Below are 13,852 nucleotides of genomic sequence, written 5' to 3'. Positions count from 1 at the left end.
ATAGACAGGCAGAGAAGGGGGTGAAAGGATGCTACTAAAAATACCATAAAGGAAAGACTCATGATACTACCAAATACTCAGTGCTAAAACAGGAAATAAATCAGAAACAACTAAAAGGGAACTTGATACAGATAGAACGGAGCCTTCGCACTAAATTTGACGCCGATAATTCCAAAGATGGCACGAAAGCGAATGATCACCCCCAGGAGACCTTGACCATATGGGCCAAAAGTGGAAGGCTAGGGGATGACATCAGAATGGATAACATCATAAGATCCATGCAAGGCTTGACCTTCTCGATGACAGACCTATGCCCCACAGGATGGCGGGGGGACGACCCGCTGATAATCCAAGGGTCCATAGGAGATATCATCATCCATCGCGTGTATGTGGACACATTCAGTTCAGCAGACATTATCTACGAACATTATTTCTACCTCATTCCAGACAGATGGAAGGAAGGCCTTAAGCCCGTAACATGACAACTAATAGGATTTACAGGGCACAACCTATGGCCCCTGGGTACGATCCACCTACCATTCACACTGACCATCCACAACAAAATGAGGTGAAAGACGGTTCTCATCGATTTCATCGTAATACGACACCCAACAGAACACAACATCATATTAGGACAAGCATCCCTATTTAGGTTTGGAGCAATACCGTCCACCATACAGGTGGTAGTGAAATTTGGCACGACAGAAGGAACGAGGACAATCCTATCCATTCCACCAAAAGAATTAAGATGCTACAAAATCATGCAGCCAAAGGAAACCCCAAAATAAACCAAGAATCTACGGTCGGAGTCATCAAGCGGAGAGGAGATTATCAATGTAGAACACCCAGACCAACCAGTTGGCATAGGAGCCAACCTTCCTCTAACAATCAGACAGGCACTAGTTGACCTTCTAAAGAAATACAAACACATTTTTGCATGGACACCCACAAACATGGTGGGAGTAGACAGGAGGGTTATAGAGCACAAATTGATGATAAAGCCAGTGACCAAAGAGGTAAAGCAAAATAAGCGTGTACAAGGAGGAGACAGGAACAAATCGGTCAACACCGAAGTAGCCAAGCTGAGGAAAGCGAGGATACTTTGTGAAGAAGCCTTTCTAACATGTATTGTAAACCCAGTCATGGTCAAGAAGCATGATGGCATGTCACACATGTGCATTGACTATTGCGATCTAAACAAGCTCTCTCCCAAAGACTGGTATCCCCTACCAGAAATCGACCAAAAGGTGGAGTCCTTGCAAGGATTCAGGTTGCAATGTTTCTTGGATGCGTACAAGGGCTACTATCAAATATTGATGAGCAAAGGATGAAGAGAACACCACATTCTACATGGACCACGATGCATTCTGCTACTAGAAGATGTCGTTTGGTCTAAAGAACGTACGAGCAACCCATCAACGGCTGGTCGACTTGCTCTTCGCAAAACAGATTGGAAGAAACATTGAAGTATATGTAGATGATATGGTCATAAAAATCCCAGACGAAGGAAGACTGTTGGAAGACATGGACGAGACACTCAGGACCCTAGAGAAGGTCAGAATGAAATTAAACCCAGGGAAATGCACCTTCGGAGTAGAGGAAGGACAGTTCCTGGGATACTACTTACTCAGGAGGGGATCCAACCAAGCCCTATCAAGGTGGACGAGCTAATGAAGGTGCCATCCCCACACACCTTAAGAGATGCCCAAGGTTTAAATGGAAAGCTAACCACCCTGAGTCAGTTTATCTCTAAACCAGCAGAATAAGCTATGCCACTCTTCCACACGCTCAAAGGATGCATCGAGAAGAGCAATTTCCATTGGACACCAGCGATAGAAGTAGCGCTCGAACAATTAAAAGAAGCCTTGCACAAGTTGCCTACAATGTCTAGTCCCATCCCTAGCAAAACGTTACAAGTATACTTGTCATCTTCGAATGAAGCCATATCATCAGTACTGGCGGTAGAAAGGAAAAAGAAGATAACTACCAGTTTACTTCTTTAGCTGAGCCTTACAAGGCCCAGAGATTAATTACCCCATCCTGGAGAACCTTCTGCTAGCCCTCATTTATGTGGCATGATTCCTGAGACGGTACTTTTAGGCACATCAAATAGAGGTGTTGACCAGCAACCCAATCAAGCTGTGCTTCTCAAACCAGAGACGTCAGGACGCTTGGCGAAATGGGCGATTGAATTGAGAGAACACGACATCAACTACTGCCCACGGACAAGCATTAAAGGATAAGAGAGGAAAAATTTCCTACTCGAGATACCAGGCAAAATAAAGCCACCTGCTTAAGGACAAGACCAAAAGGATGCACACGGGTAAGCAAATAGCCAACGGTGGACCTTATATACGGATGGGGCGTCCAACAAAGAGGGATCGGGAGCGGGTCTAATCCTAACAAACCTAAATGGCAAAGAAGTCACCTATGCACTTTGTTTCGACTTTCAAACCTCTAACAACGAAGCTAAGTACGAGTCCCTGCTAGTCGGGCTATGATTAACATGGAAGATGGGAGTGGAAAAGATAACAATCCTAAAAGACTCAAGGCTAGCAGCCAACCAAGTTAGCAGAGAGTTTGAAACAAAGGATAAGTAAATAGAGAAATATGTGAGAGCTGTCCAGAGGTTAGTAATGTTGGATTAGGTGTCTAATCCCATAAATATAATTGGTATATATACTTAAATTGATAGTAGCAGAGTCCTTTGGGTTGCCCTTAGTTCTAGCAACTAGACAAGATGATTTTGGAGAAAGAGGTTGATTTATTTTTTTGAATAATAAATTGAAATAAATAATTTATAAATATATTATGAAGATAATATATTAATTAGAAATAGTAATATTTAATTAATATTTAATCAGAAATTAATTAGAATTATTTTTGGGATTAAAAGAATTAATTAAAATTGCAGGGACTGAAGTGCAATTGTTTAATAGTTAAGCAAGAGGCAATCTAGAACCCTCCATAGGCTATGGACGTTTTTCATAGGCCTTAGGGTTTCTAGAATAGTCTTTGGTGGATAAACAGGAAAGCGGATAATTACCATTCATTCCCTTGGATTAGGGCTTATTTAGGGTTTCCCGAGTGCACTATATAATCAGCCTAAACCCTATAATTTTCAGCCATTCATTCCCTTGAAGAGCCAGCCGAAAATTTGAAGCTTCTCACCTCCTTCTCAATCATCTTCCATTGCTAGTGTTAGGTGTGAACCACTAGAGGCGTGACATTTGTGACGCTTACTCTCAAGGCTTCATCAACATAGGGATTTGCATTGTTATTACTATATAACAATCAAGGTATGAATCTTCTAACCCTAATTGTTTATTTCGATTATGTACTAGTATGCTAGAGTTTTTCTATTTTGTTCAAGTTGCATGTTCAATTAGAGAAAACATAGATCAAAAATTTTAGGGTTGCTGTAACACCCGTGTTTCTAGGCTAAACATTAACGATGATGTAATAGTCTAGGTCAACCATTGTAACCCATTTTAAAATAATAAAGATGAATTACTTGAATATTATGTGAGTTATGTGCTTTTGTGTGCTTGTTACTTGTTTATAATAATATAATAAATAAAGGATAAAAATAAGCGTTAAAAAATAAAATGTTAGATAAACACGATATCGATGAAGAAAGTTGTAGTGGTCGTGACAAGGATTCCGGACATATAAAGAGCGTCGAAATCCGAGTTATAACGAAGAAGTTATGGCATGTCGAAGTTTCGCGACAGAACAGGCACGACACTGCGTGACGTAAATAGTGAATTTACGATAGAGGACTTTTTAGCCCTAGCGATCTAAAGGAAAGTCGTAGTGTTCGTTAAACAAAGAGCGTGCATAAAAAGAACGCCCAAATCCGACTTCGTATGAGGAAGTTATGATTTTTATAAGTTTCGGATCGGCAGTCCACAACCCGAAGTTCGAATAATAGATCGGTCGATTTTTGGCCGACACAACCTAAACGAGAATCGAAGATCTCGTTAATAGTAGCGCAACGGTAAAAATACAGACGAAAACGGACATCGGATGAAGAAGTTATAAACTTTTACGGAATTTTTCTGTCCCGACCTGTTAAAAATATAACTTTAAAAATAAAGTCAAATTTAGCCGACAGAGTCTAAATGAAAGTTGTAGAGTATGGTCCCGCCTACGCATGAATATAAAGAACGTCGAAAACGGAGCTCGTATGCGAAAATTATGAATTTTAGAATTCGGGATGTGAATCTGCGAGGAGTGCTGACGTGGCTGAATCTCAATCGTCACTTGCTCCCCCCGGTCTCGCACAGGATGATGACACGTTGCACTTCGGACGCCCAGCGTAAGCTTCGGACGCCCCGCGTATCAGGTACGCCCGGCGTCGGAAGAAGTTACGATCAACGAACTCCCTTTCCTCGGTCTACATTGAGCCTTGTCGCACCAAGCCGCTTATGACACATGTTGTACGAGCTTGCATTACGCGCCGCGTAGGTCGGCAGTACGCCCAGCGTACCGAGGCCTCGCACGCCTATAAAAGGGCTGCGAGGGCTGCCACTTTTCACACACCAAAACCAATCTATTTATCTCTCTACTCTCTCTCTCTAGCCTATCCCAACCCCCCTAAGCCTAGGGAATCTTTCTAGCTCTAGGAGAAAGCCTCGGAGAGCCCGGAGTCTCCAAGAAAAAAAAAGAGTTTTTCGGTTTAAAACTCTGCCCGCGCAGAGCCCGGTTTTCAAGCAAACGTCCCGTTTTCGTCAAAGAAGATTGTTTTAAGAAGTGAAGTGTTGTCCGAATCATTCCTTATCAGGTGAGTGTATAGTAACTTTCATCTTACACATAGATATGAAGTATTTTATATAAATTGCGTGCTATGTGTATATATATTATCTGTTTACTTGGGATCTATGTTGGATGAAAGATCTGCACCTCTTTCTTCTCAGATCTGAACTTTTTCTTTCAGATCTAAACTTTTCTTCCAGATCTGAACCCTTTTCCTTCAGATCTAGACTTTCTCACTTCAGATCTAAACTGTATATGTATGTTTTATACTTTGAGATCTATGTTGTATGAAAGATTTAAACTTTGTTTTCCAGATCTGAACTGTATATGTATTTTATGTCTACAAATATGTTCGGTAAAACATGGGTAGATGAAATAGTTGGTGTGTGGTGAAATAAAATGACGAGAGGCCTCGATGTTGACGTTGATTCAGTCATCTAGCAGAGTATGGATGACGACCACAGACTTTTCTAGGAAGTCCAGTGGAACGCTAGCAGGCTTGTAACCTGTAGGTGATTGTGAACGATGTGTTCACCGGTGTACTCCATCCCCCCCCCCTCATGGCTACCTTACGGACACATATAGCTGAGGAATCCCCTTAGCAGTAGTGTCCATCTCAATGAAATTCCATAGGATAGGTCCCTTATGAGAGATGCTTTAGGGACGTAAGGTGAGGATAACGGGAACGGTTGATCGGGTTTAATGAATGTTGAAAATAATAAACTTATTTATTGTGGGTTGAAAACCCTATATGCTCACCAGGCTCCTCAGCCTGACCCACTCAGTTTCTTGTATTACAGGTAGTGGCAAAAGCATAGTTGGATGACTTGACGAGAGATTATGGGTTTTAGGCCAGTAGAAAATAAATGGAATGTTGTAAGGCCTATGTGGTTTTGAGGCCAGATTGTGTTTTGTGGCCTATGATGTTTTTGGTTTATGATTATGATCTGTATCGATGATTGACATCTCGAGTATCCTAACTAATTATTGTGTGGATGTCGGGATAAAGGTGGACCAATCAAAATTTAAAATAAAAATAATAAGGGTAAATAGGTAATTTGATAATTAGTTTCCACAAATAATATCTTATAATTATGGTAACCAATGACTTCAGCTACCTAGGTTTTCTCCATCCATCGTCGGCATTTTAAATTTGATTTGAAGACCACATCAGAAATCGATCCCAACACCATTACTTCCGAGGTTGAAGCGCACATCCGACAGCCTACAACCATTAGAACATCACTATCACATCTCCGTGAAACCCCAACGCCCAATCCATTGACGCCATTAACGACTACAACCTCTGAAGCCTGTTCAATTTCATTCATCGAGTCAGCATGGATTTGGTCTTCTTTGAAGCCTTTAATCGCCTAAATTTGAGGGGGTAACGAAAAATATGTTTCTACCTAGGGTTTGTTTCCTTCTTTGTGTACTCGACGATAGTAAGATAGAACAAAACACACGCCTAAGACCCCCTAATCTCACTGGTTCCTTCTTCGTTTCTCCAATCGGAACCTGTACGTTTTGTAGGTACGCAGTTCGGAGTCGACTCTTCTGTTGTTCCTATGCCTTCAAATATTTCTCTACCGAATGATGGGTTTGTTTGCCCTAGGCCTATTATGCAAGGTAAATTTCTCTCTACTTATGATTTATATTACCATGGATGAAAACGATTATGATCAAATTTCTTTGTTTGTTAATTTGTAAAAACTTTCTACTTTGACTTGGAAGAAGATTGATTTCAATTTCTACTATTTGGCTAGGCTATGGTGATGCAGTATGTGCTTCCATTTCACCATATCAGCAAATCCTTGCTTTTGGCACCAGAATAGGTGCCATAGAGTTGTATGAAATTAGCGAACACATTGCACTTATTTGTTATGTTTCCTTACACGATTGGGGGTAAGTTTGTAAATTGTAATTATATCATGGAATTCATTTTTGAAGTTTGTACTTTGTAATGAATGTCTGTTTTACCTACGTTTGTTTCTGTAGATATTCAATGGATGATAGTGGTGCGGTTAGTTCTATTTCATGGACACCTGATAGTTCTGCTTTTGCAGTTGGATGGAAATTTAGAGGAGTTACAGTTTGGTCTATCTCTCGTTGTCGTTTGATGTCTACAATCCGTCAAATTGGTTTAAATTCCGTGTCATCTCAAGGGGTAAAGCAAAACCCAGATGGAAATTATGAACCTTTAATGAGTGGGACCTCATTTATGTAGTGGGATGAATATGGTTATAGACGTTATGTTGTTGAAGAAGGTTCTTCAGAGAGAATACTTGCGTTTTCTTTTGGGAAATGGTGCTTTAACAGGGTGGTTTCGGGTAAAACCCATGTTAGACAAGTTATCTATGGTGAAGAAATGTCTGAGAGAGACCGAAAGGTGGATATTTTTCCAACAGAATGCATACGGTAATTGAATCTTGAATTCCAATTCTGTCGGAATGGAATCACAAATTTCAATTCTATTGGAATGGAATATGGATATTTTCTCACTGATTTATGCATGTTCTACAATTCTTGGTTACTGGTTTTGGTGCAATTCACAAGTTCACATATTTTTCCAAAGGAATTTAGTTTTTTATTTTTCATTTGCTAATGCATTATTGGATTCTAAACTACAATTTGATTTGTTTTCACAGAAGTTGATGCTTGATAAACGGACCACAAAATTGAAAGTGATTCTTAGCTGCATTATTCTTTTAGAACGTATTTGTGTCTTTGTTAGAGTTCGATGTTTTTTTCCCAATTTGAAAGTGTTTTTAGTTTTATTCTTTAACAATAAATGTAATTCTTAGCAATTGTTACCAGTATTCTATAAGAATTAATGTAATTTTTGTTTTTATTCTTCAATTGATGGTTCAAGAATTTGTTATTCTACAAGAAGTTTTTAAAGTTATGATCAAGAAATAGGTTCAAGAATATTTTTATTATTTTATGGTTCAAGAATATTTTTATTTTTGAATATACTCATAAAAATATTCTGTCAGAATATCCGAATTAAAAAAATTATAATTCGTAAAATCGTATTTTTAAAATTAATAGAATTTATGATCCCTTAAAATATGCAATTTTCCTTTATTAAATCTATATTAATTGACTAAAATACCCTTGTAATTAAATTAGATGGTATTTTTCAATTATATTTAATTCAATAATATTTATTAATCACTTTCTTAAAATATCTAAAATGATTGGTCCACAATTATTCTTACATCCACACAATAATTAGTTAGAATACAATAACCTAAGCCTATATATATATATATATATATATATATATATATATATATATATATATATATATATATATATATATATATATATATATATATATATATATATATATATATAAGGAGTGGTTCAAATGAGAACCATAAAAGATTAAGAACCCCCATTAATTAGTAAATATATACATGATACTCTTATAAAACATGTTAAAATTTCTTTTTTTGTCATTTTGGTACGAAATGGGAAAAATGTAATTTTTACAGTCTAATATTTTCATTCATATATTCTCTTATATTTTAACACAAAACTGATATATAATACAACTTTATATAGTCCATTTACCGTTTATTGCAAAAAATTCACAACTTAATACAAACTATTTTACAATAATTCACTAATTCAAAGAAGTCAAAAACACAAACTCTTCCACCACCACCACACGCTGCCACCAAACACCTGTAGCAAGATCGCAACCATCATTTTTTCCAAATCATATATGTAAATAAAGTCATGCATTAATAGTTTAAATACTATAGTCACAGTCTAATAAAACCTACTAATTCACTCATCTTGAATTTAATGCAATATAATTATAAAAACTAATATAGTGTTCCATATTTATACAACACAAAAAATAAATATATTCACAAACAAATTAAAACAAACATTCATACATAAATCAGTCATATTATAACACATAATTCATTAAAAATTTACAGCTTAATAAAATCAATTCACAAAAATTATACATTCACAACTATGTTCTCAACTTAAAACTTACATATATATACTTTTAGATCTATAGGCTAATGCTTCTTTCAAAGTTTATTTACAAAAGATTTCACAACTTACATTTTAAATGCTTTATTCAAAATTAGATTAAATGAGATCTGTATATAATGGTACTTTTATCTCATATTCTAGAAGGCTACAAGGAATTATAAAAAATTCATAGCTTAATACAATAAATTCACAACTTAATACAATAAATTCACAACATAATACTGTAACACCGTAAATTTCCAAACAAATTTTTTCATTTTAAAATCATATAATTCTCATAACGCATTTCATAAAATCTCATTTATTTAGTTTACAAAACGCATCTCCATAATTGTTTGATTAATAATCCAAGATCCTCAAAACACAACTCTTTCTCTGGTGTGTACAATCGAGCCGGTGCCTTCCCGCGATCCTGAGAAAACCTGAAACACATAACACATAACACGGTAAGCACGAAGCTTAGTGAGTTCCCCAAAATACCACGCACAAATCTGTAGCCACTCGAGGCTATAACACTGTAAGACCCTCCGGTCAATGTGTCTCAGTGGGACCCTCCGATCCCACAACTCTGATGGACCCTCCGGTCCTAACTCTGTAAGCTCTGAATAATACACAACATAAATCACAAAGAAATAATGCAGGATATCACAATACACAATGTAAGCACATAGGACATCTCATTCACACAAAGATATCACTCATGGTAAGTATAGTGAGAAGACTCACCTCGGATGAAGAACGGCCCCTAAAATCGTTGTTGTTGTGCACCGACCTCTAACTCTGAGCCAAAACCACAATTAACCCAATTAGGAACTAAGTCCAAACTCTCACTCATTAGGTCTAAGGGTAGACCACTAACTAGCCCATCAAAAACCTAAAACCCATTGGGCCCACCAAGGCCCAATAATAAATGGGCTCACCCGAGGCCTACTCTCAAAACTAAATGGCAAGCCCAACTCAAGGGCCCAAAGCACGAATATATATATTTCTCTGGTCCAATACTCTATTGCAACAAGCCCAAACTCCAGGCCCAACACTCAAGGCCTAAAATGAGAGTTAGCCCAAAAGTCCACAGTGAGGTTACGCGGGGCGTACCTCCTTTGGTACGCTCAGCGTACTCACAATCCAGATTGGCTATCGGGGACACTAGGGCATTACGCGGGGCGTACAGGAATTACGCTCAACGTACTCCCCATATTCACTCTTTCTACTCACTTGGTCTTAATCAGTTAAGACATTACCTCAAATCCCAGATCTGGACTCCCTATGGCTCTTACTCCATAAAGTCAGTGACTTTAAGCCTTTGTATGGATGGAAAGGTCACAAACACCCACTCCCTTATCTCAAAAAGCTCATAACTCATGCATGGCTTGATTCCAACGACCAAGATTGGATTTTTATGACAATACACTACTAATCACACTCAAAGGGGTTGATCATAGTCTCTGGAGCTCCTTCTTTACTACAAGAACACACCAAAATCACTTAAGTATCTTGTTAGAAAAAAGTTATATTAGGATCGATAGATTCTATGCGGGCAGACAATTAAGAACGTACTTATGAACACAAGAATGGCTTTAAAGATGTCGTATGATTAATGCTTTAACACCTTAGAAGAGCTCGATTAAGAACTTCGACTGTAGAGGTGCTTAGGGTTACAAAACAATAATAATGATAATCAAGACCGTATCTAATGCATACATGCATGCACTATTTATAGTATAACCCTATTAGATAATCACGGATGGACAGGCCCAATCCGGATACAAAACACAAGCCCATGACGCAACACAATAAGACCCAACAATCTCCCCCTTTGCGTCAATGGAGCCGAAAGCTCACTTCGGTTGAGCTGCAGAAGACTTCTTGATTGTCTTGAACACCTTCGGTATGATGGCCAATAAATGATGACGAAACATAATGTACCACCGAAGCATGTCCGTGAAGTTCTTCTTGTCTGCTTTTGAGTTCTGCTTGCACCGATGGATAATGTTGATAATGTGCTCCAAGCAGTCAGTTGAGAATAAATGTTTATCAACAAGAGCGAACAGAAAACGATTGGCTTCGCCTCTTGTGAACATCACAGTAAGATGTGTAGAATCGATTTGGCCCATCTTCATTTTGTTCACATCTCCTGGTTTCGGTGTTGGCTTGACAGTCGGTTTCTTGCTCATTACTTTCGCTATCTCCTGATCCATAGCAGCAACCTCATGGATGTAAGAGGCCAACATCCTCTTCAAATGATCCAGTATCGGCTCATATTCTTTCGGATTGGTGAGCAGAATGTTAAACAATAAGATCCAGTCATGAGGATTTAAATTCGGAAGGTCTGCCAGTGAAATAATCGACACCGAGTTTGCTGATCCTCGTGTGATTTTGAAATTAACATTTATGAACTTCCCAGCAGGCGAAGGCTTGAGTACCTTGACAGCAACAATCTTCTGTGCGCTCCATGTCAAGTACTGCGGTTAACCATACTTTAGATAAAAGTCGATAAGCTCACGATCAACTTTTGGATGAGGGAAAGGAACTTCAGCAGTCGAATCAAAATTGTAAGTCCCTAATTAGCTTTTGTATCAATCAGATCCGTTTGATGGTGCGAATCCCAATCAAACGGATGATGTCAGATCAAATAGAAGAGAAGGAGAAGAAGAATAATATGAATCTTGAATGTATTGATGAATATGATTGAAGTTCCTTACACAAGATTCACTTTCTCTCTCTAGAACACACCTTAAGTTTCACACACTTAAGCTCCTCTAGTCTATGTGTTCATCCTTCACATGCACTCCTCACCCTATATATATATATATGGACCTAAGGCCAAGCCCAAAATACAAATAATCCAATGCTCGGTCCAAGCTACAATTAATCCTATACTATTTTTGGCCCAAATAATAAAAACAATAAATGCTTAGAAAAGCAAAGTATAAACCATATTTTTGACCCAACAATCTCCCCCTTGGTTTATAGCTTTCTTTCCTTTTCTTAAATGACCCAACAAGCTCCCCCTAAAAAGTAGCTGACTTTTCTTGTTAATCTTCATTGGGAGCTTTGGCTTCAACTTTAATCTTCAAATTCTTCACAACTTCAAGATGAACTTGATGAATCTTCAATGAATGACTTCATCTTGAGGAGTTGGGCTTTTCTTCAGAATTTGACATTGAACGCACATTGGGTGAGGATCCTTTTTGTACTGATTCTTGAAAGATAGCGCTTTCAGCTTGAGAATCTTCAGAGAGAACATCAGAGAGAACAAATCTTCTGGATCACTTCAGCAGGTTCAAGATAGCAGCAGAATGATTGAGGAGGCTTCAATGCAATCCGTCACATATTCTTCAATTTCAGCTTCACCTTGCTTCTGGGGTTGAAAGCTTGAATGTCGAAAGAATAATCTTCATTTCTTCCTCCTTCGAATGAGAATTCTTCGATGATCACGGATGAAGCCTTGGCTCAGAAATCTTCGACACAAACTTCCATGAGTTTCATCTTCACCTGAATTCACTTTTTAAGACAAAACAAAACTAAAAGAAAACTTAGCAAATAAATTAAAACAGAAACAAAAATATTTTTGGATTTTTCATATTTTCTGAAAAAGAAATAAAACAGAAATAACACTATTTTTTGGATTTTTAATTTTCTGATTTTTGTTTGGTTTTTAAAATTTTTAATTCTCCCCTTATATTTAAATTAGAAGAAACTATGAACAAATTTAACAAAAATAAAATGATATCTAACTTTAAGAGTGATTTGGGATCAAAGTTTTTAGACAGCCTTTATCCGTTTATCAGTACCTCTCCCTTCATGAATAGATCTGGTCAATCATTGGTATTATGGTCCACTTAAACACGAGAGATTGTGACAAAATTAGGACATACTATAAGTGACAAGACAATGTGATCCTAAGTTCCTAGATAATATTCCTTAAGGACCATTCAGCTGACGACGACCAAAGATATTGTTGTCCACCTAAATTGAGCAGCGAGATCTATAGACAATCTGTAAGTGTTCAATTTTAATTGTACTAGAACATGTTTCCCACTTCCTGATATGCTCCAGTAATCAAGGACTTCCAGAATACTCCTTACATCGGGTGAGCAGACAATTATTAAGAGAGAAGATAGATTTAGAATGCATATGCTATACACCCAGGTCGGATCTCTTCCAATCACGCAGAGGGTGAAACATATGACTAACTGAAGTTTTAGAGGGATTGAGAAAAAGAATGATGCATATACTGTGTACCAGGTCGGATTGTGAGTCACGCAAAGGAGACAGTATATGGCTAACAGATAGAAAGAATTGCATAGATAGAGGATGCAGAGAAATAGAGTTGCAAATGTTACAGTCCAGGTCGGATCTCTCGATCACGCAAAGGAAGCAACATATGACTAACAGACAGATAGAGAGAAAACAATTTTCTACAGACCTAATTTATCGGAATTCACCAGTCACCCCATCAATACCGGAATTAAGGACATAATCCGCACATCGAGGAAAAGTTAATCCACAGTTCCAGATACGAGTTCTTTAATATGACCAGTAGATTCCCATATATATCTCCCTGCTCAACCTATCCAAGCGTCGTATTGTCAGGCTAAACGGATTTAACTAGGTTAAGATCTGTCAAGTCTATGAATTTCTTAAGTTCATTAATGCCTAGTCATGTCCATTTATAATCTTTCGTTCCTACCAGCGCATCAAACACAGAGCCTAGACAATTCAGTTTTGGGTACGTTACGCAGACTCAGATTGCCTGTTATCACTTGATAATATCACTTCCCAAAACATCTCCCTCAAGCACATTTCATTAACACCATATTTTTGATTTTTTTGATATTCTAATGTTTTTGGATTTTTTAAAATTTTAAAATTTTTGTTTTGTTTTTATTTCTCCCCCTAAATTTGTGCATAAGAGAGAAACGAATGCAAATGCGCAAATTTAAACTATCATAAAACAAAAATTTGTCTTTGAAGCGAATCAGCTTAAGAAAAACTCAAGAGTATAGAGAAGAGAACTCAAACCGTAATTCACCGATTGAATTTGCATCCAGAAGGTCTGAGAACAACACGC

The sequence above is a fragment of the Lactuca virosa genome, chromosome 1 (assembly GCF_052849685.1).
Source record: "Lactuca virosa cultivar CGN04683 chromosome 1, Lactuca_virosa_CGN04683_v6, whole genome shotgun sequence".
Lineage (NCBI taxonomy): Eukaryota > Viridiplantae > Streptophyta > Magnoliopsida > Asterales > Asteraceae > Lactuca > Lactuca virosa.
Note: the sequence above shows the minus strand (reverse complement) of the source record.